Source organism: Pseudochaenichthys georgianus, chromosome 17, assembly GCF_902827115.2.
Source record: "Pseudochaenichthys georgianus chromosome 17, fPseGeo1.2, whole genome shotgun sequence".
In the NCBI taxonomy this organism is placed as follows: domain Eukaryota; kingdom Metazoa; phylum Chordata; class Actinopteri; order Perciformes; family Channichthyidae; genus Pseudochaenichthys; species Pseudochaenichthys georgianus.
Window position 1 is genome coordinate 19,596,178 of NC_047519.1, and position 13,661 is coordinate 19,609,838.

Consider the following 13,661-nt stretch of genomic DNA (forward strand, 5'->3'; position numbering starts at 1 on the left):
TGGTCCATAAAAACATGTTATTATTACTCAATATCAAGCCACGATTATTGATTTTATTTTAAATCGTATAATGTCGGACTTTTTTTTGCCGTCTGTGAGGAAAAGAAATGAGGCTCAGAGCCTCAGAATACTGAAATCTGTATTTTTTTAAATCATTTTTTCCTTCGAATTTGTTATCCTTTTCTAAATAACACACTGTTATTTACTCAACAATAACACACAATTATCCTTGTTTTTATTTATTCGTTTAATTCTATAATACAAAGAAACTGATTTTCAAAATAAAGTCACCGGAAACAGACGTATGCCCGGTTCAAGCTCGATGATTGGATGTTGTAGCCGCAATGCACGCTGGGATATGGTGTTTCCCCAACCCAGTCTCACAAAAAAAAGTGTAATAACTACGTTGGTACCGGTTGGTACACAACGTAGGACGTAGTATTTCTACAAAAACGCCTCTGAAATGGTAAGATCTCTACGTTTTTTTTCACCATTCATTCCAATGGCTGGCGTCTATGTCACGTGATCTTCAAATTTCTCCCTGCAGAAAAAAAAACATGGCCGCACTTCGTTTTATTCTCAGTGGAAAATGCCTATTTTAAAGTTAGTTTGGCCATTAAAATGCGTTTTGATGTCATTTGATGCGTGAAATATGAGTTGTTATTTCAGATTTCAAATTTCAGATTTCAAACGTATTAGTTTAACAACATTCGCATCTAAAATTGTGGCATAGATACGTTATTTTCCCCTGTGCAATTCTAGTCTCACATCTCACATCACATCGTCATAAACAAATACCGGAAACAGACCAAAAACATTATTTTAAAATAAAATAATACTTTATTCCGATTGTGCTTGCTTTTCTCTTTGAAAGTCATCACATAACGGCATTGTAATACACGGTTCGGCTGCATTACATATTACATATCTGCCGTAGTTCTCTATTTATAGAGCCCTGATGAGAAGACTACAAGACAAACATGAGGAACTGCCGCCAACACTGAAAACGTGACGTGGATCATAAATATATCAGCAATTAAACAACATCTTACATTTCTTTTCACACAATACGTCTCCTTGCAGTATCAACACTAATTCGGCTGACTTTTATATTTGATCCAATTGGTAGATAGGCTGTATTTACACCATAAAAGTGCACAGCTGATATAAAGGGACACGTGGTTAAAGCATGTTATTGAATTTCATTATTTTTATCATTAGATATTATTAGGATCCCTAAGTATTTGCATTGATTTGATATACTTTATTAATCCACATGGGGAAATTGTTTCTCTGCATTTGACCCATCCTGTGTTAGGAGCAGTGTGCTGCCATTTTGAACAGCACCCCCCCGGGGTAGGGAACGGTGCCTTGCTCAGGGACACCTCGGTAGTTGGTCTTGCCGGGACTTGAATTGGTGACCTTCCAGTTGCCAAGCCAAGTCCCTATCGACTTCGCCACAACCGCCACACGAGTAATTAGTAGAGAATTACTTGTTATTCTCTACTAATAGTTAATTAAAGACTGTATATAATTACTATTTTGCACATCCCTTTCAAGATTTCAAGATTTTCTAAGGTTTATTGACATATCATATACACAAACGGTGTAGTTATGCAATGAATTAAAAACTTGGGTCGCAGGTTCCTCAACAGTGCATAACAAGACATCTATCAATATTTGTGTACGTCCAGCAATTGTGTTATGTTGAAGCACTTATTTTAACTGATATTATACATTATACTCTTATAAGATGTATGTAGATATTTCATCTCCGGCCTTGTCAGGTATTGAACAATCAATAAATAAAGAACACAGAATTATTAAATATAAAACACAGAATTTGTGTGATTATACTAAATGATTTACAAATAAACACCACTGCATATTTACAACTGTTACACATGCTGATGTAACGCAAATGTTTCCAACTTGGGATCAATAAAGTATATCTTATCTTAAGATGATCGATGGCTACTGCCATATTTGCAAAATTTGCCTTATCAATTAACAACAGGAGGCAAGGCAAGGCAAGTTAATTTATATAGCACCTTTCAGCACCAGGCAATTCAAGGTGGGGTCACAAACATAAGACCAGCTGTTAAATAAAGCTCTTCTGACCTTAGCTGGCATGTGGGTATATATATTAATGATGCCCATTATGGGCAAAAGCAGTTTTCACCCATTTATTAATTATATGTTTTAAATTTGAGTGTTCCTATCCCCTAAACCTCCAGGGATGTACACAGTTTAATACTGGCAACTTCTTATTATGGGAAATACGAAAACGTCTTTTAAAACTATTACTCCCAGTAGAGACGTGCCATAGATAGAGAACATGTTGTGAAACACAATAGCCAGCATGTATAGTTCTGGGGACGGGGTGGGGGAGGGGGGGGACGGGGTGGACCCGTTCAAATCCAATTTTGGACAGTCTGCCGTGGTTCCATCCCATTTCAAGTGCTGTTTGACGCTCGGCGTAACCCTCGGAGCACACTCAAACATCCAATCACAGAGCTTGAGGACTATCACGGGGTTTGTCAAGCAAAGCGGAGAGAATACTTACTTCCGGGTGTAATATTCTCTAAAGCAAATGAGCTGCTCTGACCCTCGGTCTTGACGGACTCCAAAATAAACAAATAAATAAACACAAGGATAATTCCTATTGTTGAGTAAATGGAGAATTGCACAGGGGAAAATAACATATCTATGCCACAATTTTAGATGCGGATTTTGTTAAACTAATACGTTTGCGCTGTGGACCAACACTATAAATTGACGGGGAAGGGGGTATCAATAAAGATAACACCATTAAACAGTTACACAACATAACAGAAATAATATCAATAGCAGCGTCCCTAGCAACCACCTTGGTAACAATGAAAACGTTGTATAGACACAATTTCCTGAAGTAATCTTCATAATAACTAGCAAACTAAAGATCATGTACATCCACTGCACACATAATCTGAAATAACAACTCATATTTCTCGCATCAAATTACACCAAAACGCATTTCAAAAATAGGCATTTTCCACCGAGAATAAAACGAAGTTCGGACATATATTTTTTTTCTGCAGGGAGAAATTTGAAGATTACGTGACATAGCCATTGGAATGAATGGTGAAAAAAAACGTAGGGATCTTACCATTTCAGAGGCGTTTTTGTAGAAATACTACGTCCTACGTTGTGTACCAACGTAGTTATTACACGTTTTCTTGTGAGACTGGGTTGGGGAAACACCATATCCCAGCGTGCATTGCGGCTACAACATCCAATCATCAAGCTTGAACCGGGCCTACGTCTGTTTCCGGTGACTTTATTTTGAAAATCAGTTTCTGACGGACGGCCCAATATTATAGAATTAAACGAATAAATAATATAGAATTAAACGAATAAATAAAAACAAGGATAATTGTGTGTTATTGTTGAGTAAATAACAGTGTGTTATTTAGAAAAGGATAACAAATTTGAAGGAAAAAAAGATAAAAAAAAATACAGATTTCAGTATTCTGAGGCTCTGAGCCCCATTTCTTTTCCTCACAGACGGCAAAAAAAGTCTGACATTATACGATTTAAAATTAAATCAATAATCGTGGCTTGATATTGAGTAATAACCAAGGGGCAAACTCTGGGGAATAGCCGGGACGCTAATACGGAAGTGCCACACACTGCAGTTCATATATTGGCCGATAGGCGATGGCTGCAGAAAGGAGCAATTTCCATAGACCCCCATGTTAAAATGCCCAATTTTACAGCAGAAAAAAACATGTTTCTACCCCTGGCTCCATACATTTTATTATCGATATAGTTAGATTCCACCTTCATGATTATGGATCTGTGAGTGAATTGTTTTCTAACGCGACCCTTTTATTTATATTAGGTCTTAACATTTTTGCATAAATTAGGGCGTGGTCACATTGACGTGACGGCTCTGTCAAGTGACTGCTGCTGCTAGCTTCTTGTCTCTCTGCTACCCATGAAGGGACTACAGGGACTCTGCCTGGTCAGTTCATCCAGGAAACACAACTTGAAGCCGGCCGTGGTTGTTTGTTCTTCATGCTTATATATCGGACTATTGTGACTCGCTCTGCGGTTAAAACAGACGGTGCATGAATGCGGTTTTGCGGTAAGTGAAATTCGAGTTTTTTTATTTATGTGTTAATGATTTTAATCAGCTACGTAATGAATTTTAAGGCTTGGGTTAGCGAGTGGTAGCTACATCGGTGCTAACGATGCTAATCGTAGCCTCCAAGTTAAAATAATAAACTGTATATATAAAGGTTAAAACGAAATAGACGTTAAGTGGGATAATACTGTTGAACAAACGGCTTCTGTTTGAGGTTGATAAAATAAGGTCATCCTTGTAACGTAGAGAGATATTTTATTATGTAGGTAGGAACTGTATGCATCGCTAAGGTTAATTTAAATTGGCTATGCTCAAGTATGTAGACAAGTTAACGTCGAAGTAGTGTATGTGAAATCAACCTCACAATAAGATGTGTATATTACAATTATTAATGTCATATTTCAAGATGATTACTTAGATATTACAATATGGTTGGTTGAGCTGGAGTTCATTATTGAGCTTACACGTTAACGTCACAGTCATCTGAAGTACGAACAAAACAAAAACACATTACAATTACAAAATAATTATATCTACAGCCCCTAAACACACAAACACACTTCATAAATAACACACTTGTTCTGCAATAATATGTTTTATGTTTCCTGTAATTTTTGTTAGGAAAGGACATGCCTGAAAGACACAACATTTTCAGTAAGAATAATGGACAAAAGGAGTGCAAACACAAATACAATTTATTGAAATGTGAACCAAAAGTTAATCAAATGTTTTAAATAAAAAGCACATATGGACAGAAGGTGTAAACCTATTAAATGTATAAGTAAACACATTTAGTCAAATAAAGTGACAGACTAGGCCTGTGCAGTTGGTATCAGCTATGCCCAGCATGGGCTCCTCCATCAGGCCTGGTCCTCCTCGCTGAGGAAAAACCCTCAGTCCTCTCCAAACCAACAGACTGGACGTCCATCACTTTGAGGTTTCTCCCTGAAGTCTCTGCAGCTCTCTGGATACCACGCTGTCTCAATCTGTCCACACTGAATATGAGAGGGGGAAAATGAAAATAATAAATGCTTTAGACAATAAGAAACATAAAGTTGACTGTTGAGTTGCTCAGTTTTTTTTAGATTGTCAATACTATTACTGTATAACTAATATATCAGATTAAGAGGCACATTCAAATAAAGATTGGTCTTTAAATACATGTTGTCTTTTGAATTGTTTGTCTAAAGTCAAGGATCTAGAACTGGTACTTAGTTTTAATGATACAGTCTGGTTATTATGCTGTTTGGAGGAGGCCTCACAGGTAAGAGCACTAACTAGCTACCATCACATGTACCTTAGCTTGACTTAAATGTATTAAACGTATAGTTAAGTGATATAAAAATACAAATAACTAATGTCATGCAAACATATTAATATTTGCTTGATTCCAGTGTTGAATTTAGCACAATTGCATACAAACATTAAGGGGTTTTAAGATTCTGAAGTATTATGCTAAAAACTCAATAACTTAGATTATTATTTATAGTTTTGCTGAATAGTTTCATGTCCGCTTACCTTAGAAACGTAAAATGCGACGGCAGTGTGCAGATGGGGAGCATGTTAGCTTAGCTTGGTAGCTTCAGCTAGCTCTGGAACTTCCAACTCGGTGGCAGCAGGTCCCGCCTCGGCTCCGCCTCTTTGCCCTTATTTGGAGTAGGCGGGAGTTGAACTCTGACGTCACTGTCGAGCTGTTCGTGGCCGACTCCACCTACTAAGGGCTTCACGGCAACTCTGCAGAATCCTATGGGTGACGTCACGGACCCTACATCCTTTTATACAGAGCCCTAGACTAGAGAGAGAGTGGTTGCGTTCCGATAATCCAAAAATCAGCTCCTAAATTCTAACCCTATCTCCTATTCCTTGACCTCTGAAGTGAAACGTCACAGGGTTAAGGGATAGTGGATAGGAGAATTCAATAGGACTTTTTTCCTTCCGGGAAAAGATTGTCCCACTCTTGACCTGACCATCAACATCGGCACCTCTGTTGTCTCCCCGACCCAGACTGCAAGGAATCTGGGTGTGATCCTGGATAACACCCTGTCCTTCACTGCAAACATCGCTGCTCCAACCCGCTGCTGCAGATACACGCTTTTCAACATCAGGAAGATACGTCCCCAGCTGACCCAGAAAGCGACGCAGGTTCTGGTCCAGGCTCTCGTCATCTCACGCCTAGACTACTGCAACTCCCTCCTGGCTGGTCTACCTGCATGTGCCATCCGACCTCTGCAGCTCATCCAGAATGCAGCGGCTCGTCTGGTCTTCAACCTTCCTAAATTTTACCACACCACTCCGCTCCTCCGCTCCCTCCACTGGCTTCCAGTAACTGCTAGAATCCACTTCAAGACACTGGTACTTGCGTACCATGCTGCGAATGGATCTGGCCCTTCCTACATCCAGGACATGGTTAAACCGTACACCCCAGCGCGTGCACTTCACTCTGCATCAGCCAAACGACTCGCTGCACCCTCGCTGCGAGGGGGACCCAAGTTCCCATCAGCAAAAACACGTGGGTTTGCTATCCTGGCTCCTAAATGGTGGAATGAGCTCCCCATTGACATCAGGACAGCAGAAAGCTTACACACCTTCCGGCGCAGACTGAAAACTCATCTCTTTCGACTCCACTTCGAGCGATAGAATGACTAACAAAGAACTGCTAACAGAGCACTTATATACTAATAAAGGACTGGCTTATCTCAAGCCAGTTGAGTAGCACTTGAACTGATTGGCTCTATGAAACCTGATGTACTTATATGATTCTGTTTTCCTCAAGGTTGTGTCTTCCTGGTCGAACGTACTTATTGTAAGTCGCTTTGGATAAAAGCGTCAGCAAAATGCAATGTAATGTAATGTAATGTAACTTAGGAGAAGAGACTGCGGTACTTTAAAGAATCCGAATACACTTTCACTATCCGACGTGTTTATGATGCGCCAGCGGACGTCATGAATGTGCGTCTGCTGCTGTGGGGAAACTATTGAAACTACAGTTTTATATACAGCGGACTACAACATGGATGTTGAATAAGAACCACGGACTACTGTAAACTCATCTAGAGACTCTGCACCGTGCTCTGATGCTGTTGTTTTATGCTTTATGAACGTGGACAACAGAGAAACATATTCTTCATGACCAAAGTTGGAATTGAAATAAAAAAGGAAAGTGAAACTTATGCTTGTCACCCTCTCCCTCCGGTCCACATTAATACAAATGATCCCAATACGTATGATTGTATGAAAATATCTTAAAATCAATACAAATGTATTTATTATAAATGTTAGTCCTTACCATCTATCACTGTGTATATCACCATTCAAACATCTTTTAAAAGTTGAACAAACCCCACACAGCTCAGTAAAGACTGTCAGATGTTGACTTTATTTGATCATTTCAGTAAAAACTAAAATCCATATTTCTCTTTTTGATTATAATACTGATGAACGTTCAGAAGAAAGCACTTTGGCAACTTACCACATACGTTTTAAAATGCTTAATAAGCACCGTAACTTTCATGATATCATTTCTCGGTCATAATAGGTTGTTTCCGTGAACTGTTGAGTGACGGCAAATGCTGCAGCTGCAATGCATTGTGGGGCAGCATTTTCTCCTCTCCTTTCGGTTAGGGAGGTCCAGTGGTTCCTAAGCTAAAGGAGGTTATAAAGGAAGTTTGAAACCTCCTTTCCTTTCATTTGGAGAATAGGAACGGCACTTATCATGGCTGCCACTGAGGGACTTCCGGGTCATTTCACTTGGTTAGGAAGGTTCCTAAGCTAAATGGACTATTGGAACGCAACCAGTATCTCTAGGGCTCTGGTCAGGGCCATGCCAAGGGAAGCCAGAGGTGGCTGGCTTCCCTTGCCTCACAATCCAATCAAATCGCATCAACTTACGGCCCGTCCACACAGCGGCGTGCGTTGAAGCTTGCCGGCGGGCGTGTCTGACACTCGACCAACAACCAATCACATGAATCTCCCGCCCCTGACACACAAGCAGCGGTTTGATTGGCTAGAGCTTGTACTGGCATATGATTCGATTGGCTGACGCTTCTGCCGAGGCGTCAAAAGTTGAACATTGCTCAACTTTTGCAGCGAGCCACGCCAGCAACGCTCCGCGTCGCTTCCCACGATGCAGTTCGGCTAAAAGTGACGTCACCCCATTCAAAGTGAATGGGCAGAAGCGTTGGAAGCTTCAACGCACGCCGCTGTGTGGACGGGCCGTAAGTGTTGCAGTGACGCTTCCTAAAACCCGGAAGTAAGCTGCGCTCGGTTTCCCTCGACAAAAAAGCAATGGGATTTCTCCATAGGATTTGGGAAAATAGCTCGAAATAAGGTCAGTGGAAAACGAACCTGTTAGATAAATGCACGTTTTGTTCAGCCGGATAATATCCACATGTCTACTCTACTTTTATAATTTTCTAATCATAAATCGAATCGATAGATGATAGATAGCGTCACTGCTCTGCATTTATATATACAGTCTATGGTAATAACATGTTTTTATGGACCACACAGCTTCCGGTCTTCTCAGACCCGACCGTATCCATTTGCGTCTCATATGCACGCAAAACTCGGACTCAGAACTCAATGGGAATAGTTGGCGTATGATAGGCACGCAAAATCGGACTTTAGCGTATCTATTGCACGCATTTTCCAATGTGTAAAGTCGTGTCATTTGTACGCAGACTGAAGAGAGTGGGTTGATCTAAACACTCAGAGTCCTTTACCTCACTGAGCCTCTCAGTCTGACAGGAGAGCTCTCCTCCACCCTGGTTGTAGAAACATCTATTTCTTATATCCGTTAGTGCAGCTAGCACCAGATTCTAATAACAACAGCGCCGGTACCGGTGCGCCCTCTCTCTCCCTCGCTCGCTCCCACGCTCGCACTTTGGCTGTGAGCTGTGGGCGCCTGATAAGCCAACATCCCCCACTTTCATCACTTACAGTGCCCATCGTACAGGGCAAATTAAAAGTGTAACCGGGGTGAAAAGGGTGTTACATTTACTTAATTATGAATGTTGTTACATCAAGGCCGAAAATTAGGATGAGCGCCAAGTTCACTGAGAACTTCTTAAGATGGAATGTATTTTTAGTCCATCTTATTATTTTCATTGTAGGGTGCAGCTACTTCTTCTGGATCTGAATAATTATTCTTTGATCTAGGCCAGGGGTCGGCAACCCGCGGCCCACGGGCCGCATGCGTAGGACTATTTATATTTTGTTGCATGGTTGAAAATGTTTCGTATGTTGTATTTTGAGGTGATACTGTGACACATAAATAAAAAACAAAACGGTTTTAATTAGGTCAACTAAAATATGCGTCACATCCTGCTCCGGTCCCGCGCGAGCGCCTTTTCTTGGTGGCGAATAACCTGACCCCCGGCTCGATGAGCGAACTATGGATAAATCAAAGAAAAGTACCGGAGGAACACAGGATTTAATTCTGCGTGGACAGAGTTATCTGCTTTCACAGCAAACGATGCTGGTTTACCGGTATGTTTGATATGTAGAGAGAAGTTGTCAACGGTGGTGCAGCCTTTACGTATCGAGGAACAACACGGGAGAGGAAGCCAGCTGACGATCTTCAGTCATAATTCAATGGGGTATGTAATTTATTTCAGAAAACACTTTTTGTTATATTCCATGGAATGCTCTTAACGTCCCGATAGCAATGAATATATTAAATGCTTTGACAATAAATACATACACAAATTAATCTCTGGAAGCCGTAGCGCTGTAAAAAGCACGACCAATCATCTGAGCCGGCCTGGCTAAAATAACTGGATGGCCTGCCTGCCTGTCAGCCTTCCATCTGTGCACAAACTTATCTCGTGCCCTCATTGGTCATGTGCGCGTTCGTGTGTGTTGGAGGAGGGGCTCTGTGAGGAAGTCTGAACTGAAGGAAGAGGCATATTTTAGCCGGTTGTGTATTTTCAAATTCTAGCGCACTCGAGCTGGTTTCTCCAAAGTCTTTTTAGGGTGCAGATATATGTTTTATTTATTTCAAAGTGGGCCCATTTAATAATATTTTTTCCCCTTCAAATGTGCAGAGGACTCCCTAAGTGCTGTGTTTAATTTATTTTAAAGTAGGCCTGTGTATTATTTTTAATTCTCCTTATATTATTATTACTTTTTTATTACATGTCATTTGTTAGACGCTTTTATCCAAAGCAACTGAGTATTCAATACTGTGGACAATCCCCACAGGAACAATTTGGGGTGAAGTGTCTTGCCCAGGGACACAACGACATTCTGATTGCAGTGGGACTCGAACTTGCTACCCCCTGATTCGAAGTCCAGCACTCTATCCACTAAGCCACAGCCACCCTAAAAGTTCTTTGTTTCTTATTAGAGGTTAACAGTTTTATATCATGTAATAAATAGCCTAATAAATGCAAAAAAACTGTAGTTTTTGTCTGATATAACAATACAAAACTATGAAATTTTGCGGCTCCAGACAAAACATTTTTGGGGAAAAAGGAGCGAAATGGCTCTTTTGGTCAAAAAGGTTGCAGACCCCTGATCTAGGCATTAACATTTGCACATTGTAGTATGGGAACCATATCCAGCACCCTTGGGCTGATACTTTGCTGCTTCCATATATAGTACAAACTGAACCTATGATCTGCAAATACAAACATATCAAAGGCTCTTATTGACTTACTGGTTGAGTTACTGGAATTGGAAACATGTTTTGATGAGCCAGGGCATTGATTTATATTGTGTTTATTGTATTTTTAGCATCAGCTACCTCAAAGAAACTTGATGACATTTAATCATCCCAAAGCAAACATTTAAAAAAGTCTTAACTGTTCAAAAATATTTACCAACTAATGCAATATTCAAACAGATCTACCTCTACATCAGTCTGTCATCATAATGATTTATTTTGTTCCTTTTAGACCAAAAGTGAGTATTTTGTCACAGATATGCAAAAAAAGACCAAGATATTTTGGAACATTTTAAAATGTCCCATTTGTGTGAACTAAAATAGACAACGTGTAATTGTTAACCATTAGTTAAACAATATCTATTTTTGCATTACCCTTTAACCCGGCCTCTTCCTTTCATTCTACTTTGAACCCAAAAACTGATAAAGAGGTGAGCGTAATCTATTAGTCGGGATCATCACAGACACACACACATGCGCGTGCACACACACACACACCTCAAAGCGTGGTTCGCGTTAGTTATTCTGCCCCTCTGTTTGGCCAAAGTCCAACAGAAATCATGAGACACTACCTCTCCGCATGAGACATGAATGTTAGTGAACTTTAACATTGACTGGAACACAAATGCACACAGTCCATTTACATATCACACATGTATTAAATACAAAACAAAGTCACTTTTACATAATACATTATTTATGAAATATTTAACAGTAAAATTCAGTTGATGAGTTTTTGATGGTTACATTACTTGATTCATGATCCATTGCTGCTGTAACAAGGGAGTTTCTGAGGCTGGTAGACGAGGGTTTTAACTGTTTACTTGACATAGAAGAGATACAACAAGTTGCAACAGTGTGTTAGTCACATTAGAAAATGTCATTGTCAGCATCATGATTCCAGCGTGCTACTGCTGTCATTTCTCCCGAAAAAGATGTGAATCAGCTTCGGCTTTATCTGTTGTAATGCTCATCTCTCTCTTCAGCTGCTAGGACAGCCACAGAAAACTGCATGTAAAGCATCTTTTTCACAAGTGCAGTTTTGCTAATTGAAATATCTGAAGAACAGTAATGTATATTTAGACAATAATAAACTGTTTATAGTATTTAAGTTAGATATATGGGTTACATTTAGAAATCTTGACCTAGGGATTGGGAAGATTGACACAAAATACCCAAAAATATATACCGGTATAAATTGTGTTACATAATGAACCTACAGTATGGATTACAGAGAGAGATGGAGGGATAGTGATGGAAACAGAGAGGTAGACAGATTGTCAAACTTATTCCCAACGTTTGGCTTTCAATAACAGTATAATTCAAACCCTGCAGTTCCATCTCGTGATCCTTTAAACGGTCATCAGTAGTCCTCATGAGCACCAGCAGAAGGCAATAATTCAGTTTCTCTCATTTTCCAGTGCACGCTTGTCCTTGTGAGAACTAATTTGACCCTGCTGCCTTTCTCCCACTACACACGTAGTCAATTCCCAATTGTCAATTAGGACATACTCTTGTGACCATTTACTTTATCACAATCCAGCTATTAAAGGCTATCAAATATGAGATAGTTTTCTGAAGATATAAAGCACTTCAGCAGAGTTGACATGCCCTGGTTTCATTGGTCTTCATATGATCTTGAGGGAAATACAAATGTAGATAACTCTGGTAATTGCATTGTAGAAATGTCCAGTGCCTGTGATATAATATCCAACAAATAGATAAATAAGATGTCTTGTCCATACAAAAACCCAGTGTAATATATTCAAGCAAACCCATTCATTCCATCTTAATTTGGTATTGTATAACAACAAGAGGCACACCGTACCTTTTCACCTGACACCAAATCACTCTTTCCACCGCCATCCTAGTCATGAGACTTTCATAACCTCTCTAATGCAGGACATTACATTATTAGTTTTTACTCTACAAATGTGAACAGTGAAACCATGCACATGACTCCAACTTGTCATACTGTGCTCCTAATTAAAAAACTGTGCGTACTCGTTCAGCTCCATTATTAAATCACCAACTGACTATTCTGAGTGCAGTCAGGTGATTGGTTAGCATCTTTCAGATGAAGAAGCATGTAGTAAAGGCACATTTATTGGGGAAAGATAATTAAACTGCATGTCCCCTGCCATGCTAAGTGCTATCACAGTGCACTTTAACACGCAATAGGGGTTAGCTACACCCAATAACAAAAGACAAAAGAACATGCATAGAGCATTTTCTAAATTAAAGTAACCCTGATTATATGGAATAAGTAAATGCTCTTAGTTAAAGGCTTGGTTCAACTATAAAAAATATTCCCAAAACAGTGGCTTGATTTCATCCATACATTTAACAGAGTATACTTTATCATATTAGAGTACATGTAAAGATTTGGACCTCAAATCCCGACGTCGGAGCTTTGCCAGTGTTTGTCAAAGGGAAAAGCTTAAAGCCTTCAAAGCCAAACCCTTAGCACTGTCTTTTTTTTTTTCGGGTATTAGCATCAGTATGCAATATTACCAACAATTGCTTTATAAACCTTCAAATATTGTAAAGATGTTTATTCGGCCTAATCTATGTTGTTTTATTGTTGTGGCTGTTTTACTTTTATCTTTGTATCAATGAGACAACCATAGACATACCTGTTCTTGCCCAATGATTTCCATCCCAAAATGTGTCACACCTCTATATATATATATATATATATTTCGTAAACCATGATAGAGAAAGGTTTGCAGCATAAATCATCACTGACTCAATCATCGCTAAGCATGTGAACAGTGCATGTTCAGGTCCGTGACGTCAGGGGCCAGATTGACCAATAGCAGCGTCTGTATTCCAGCCTATGATTGTACAGTAAGTACCATGAGCTCT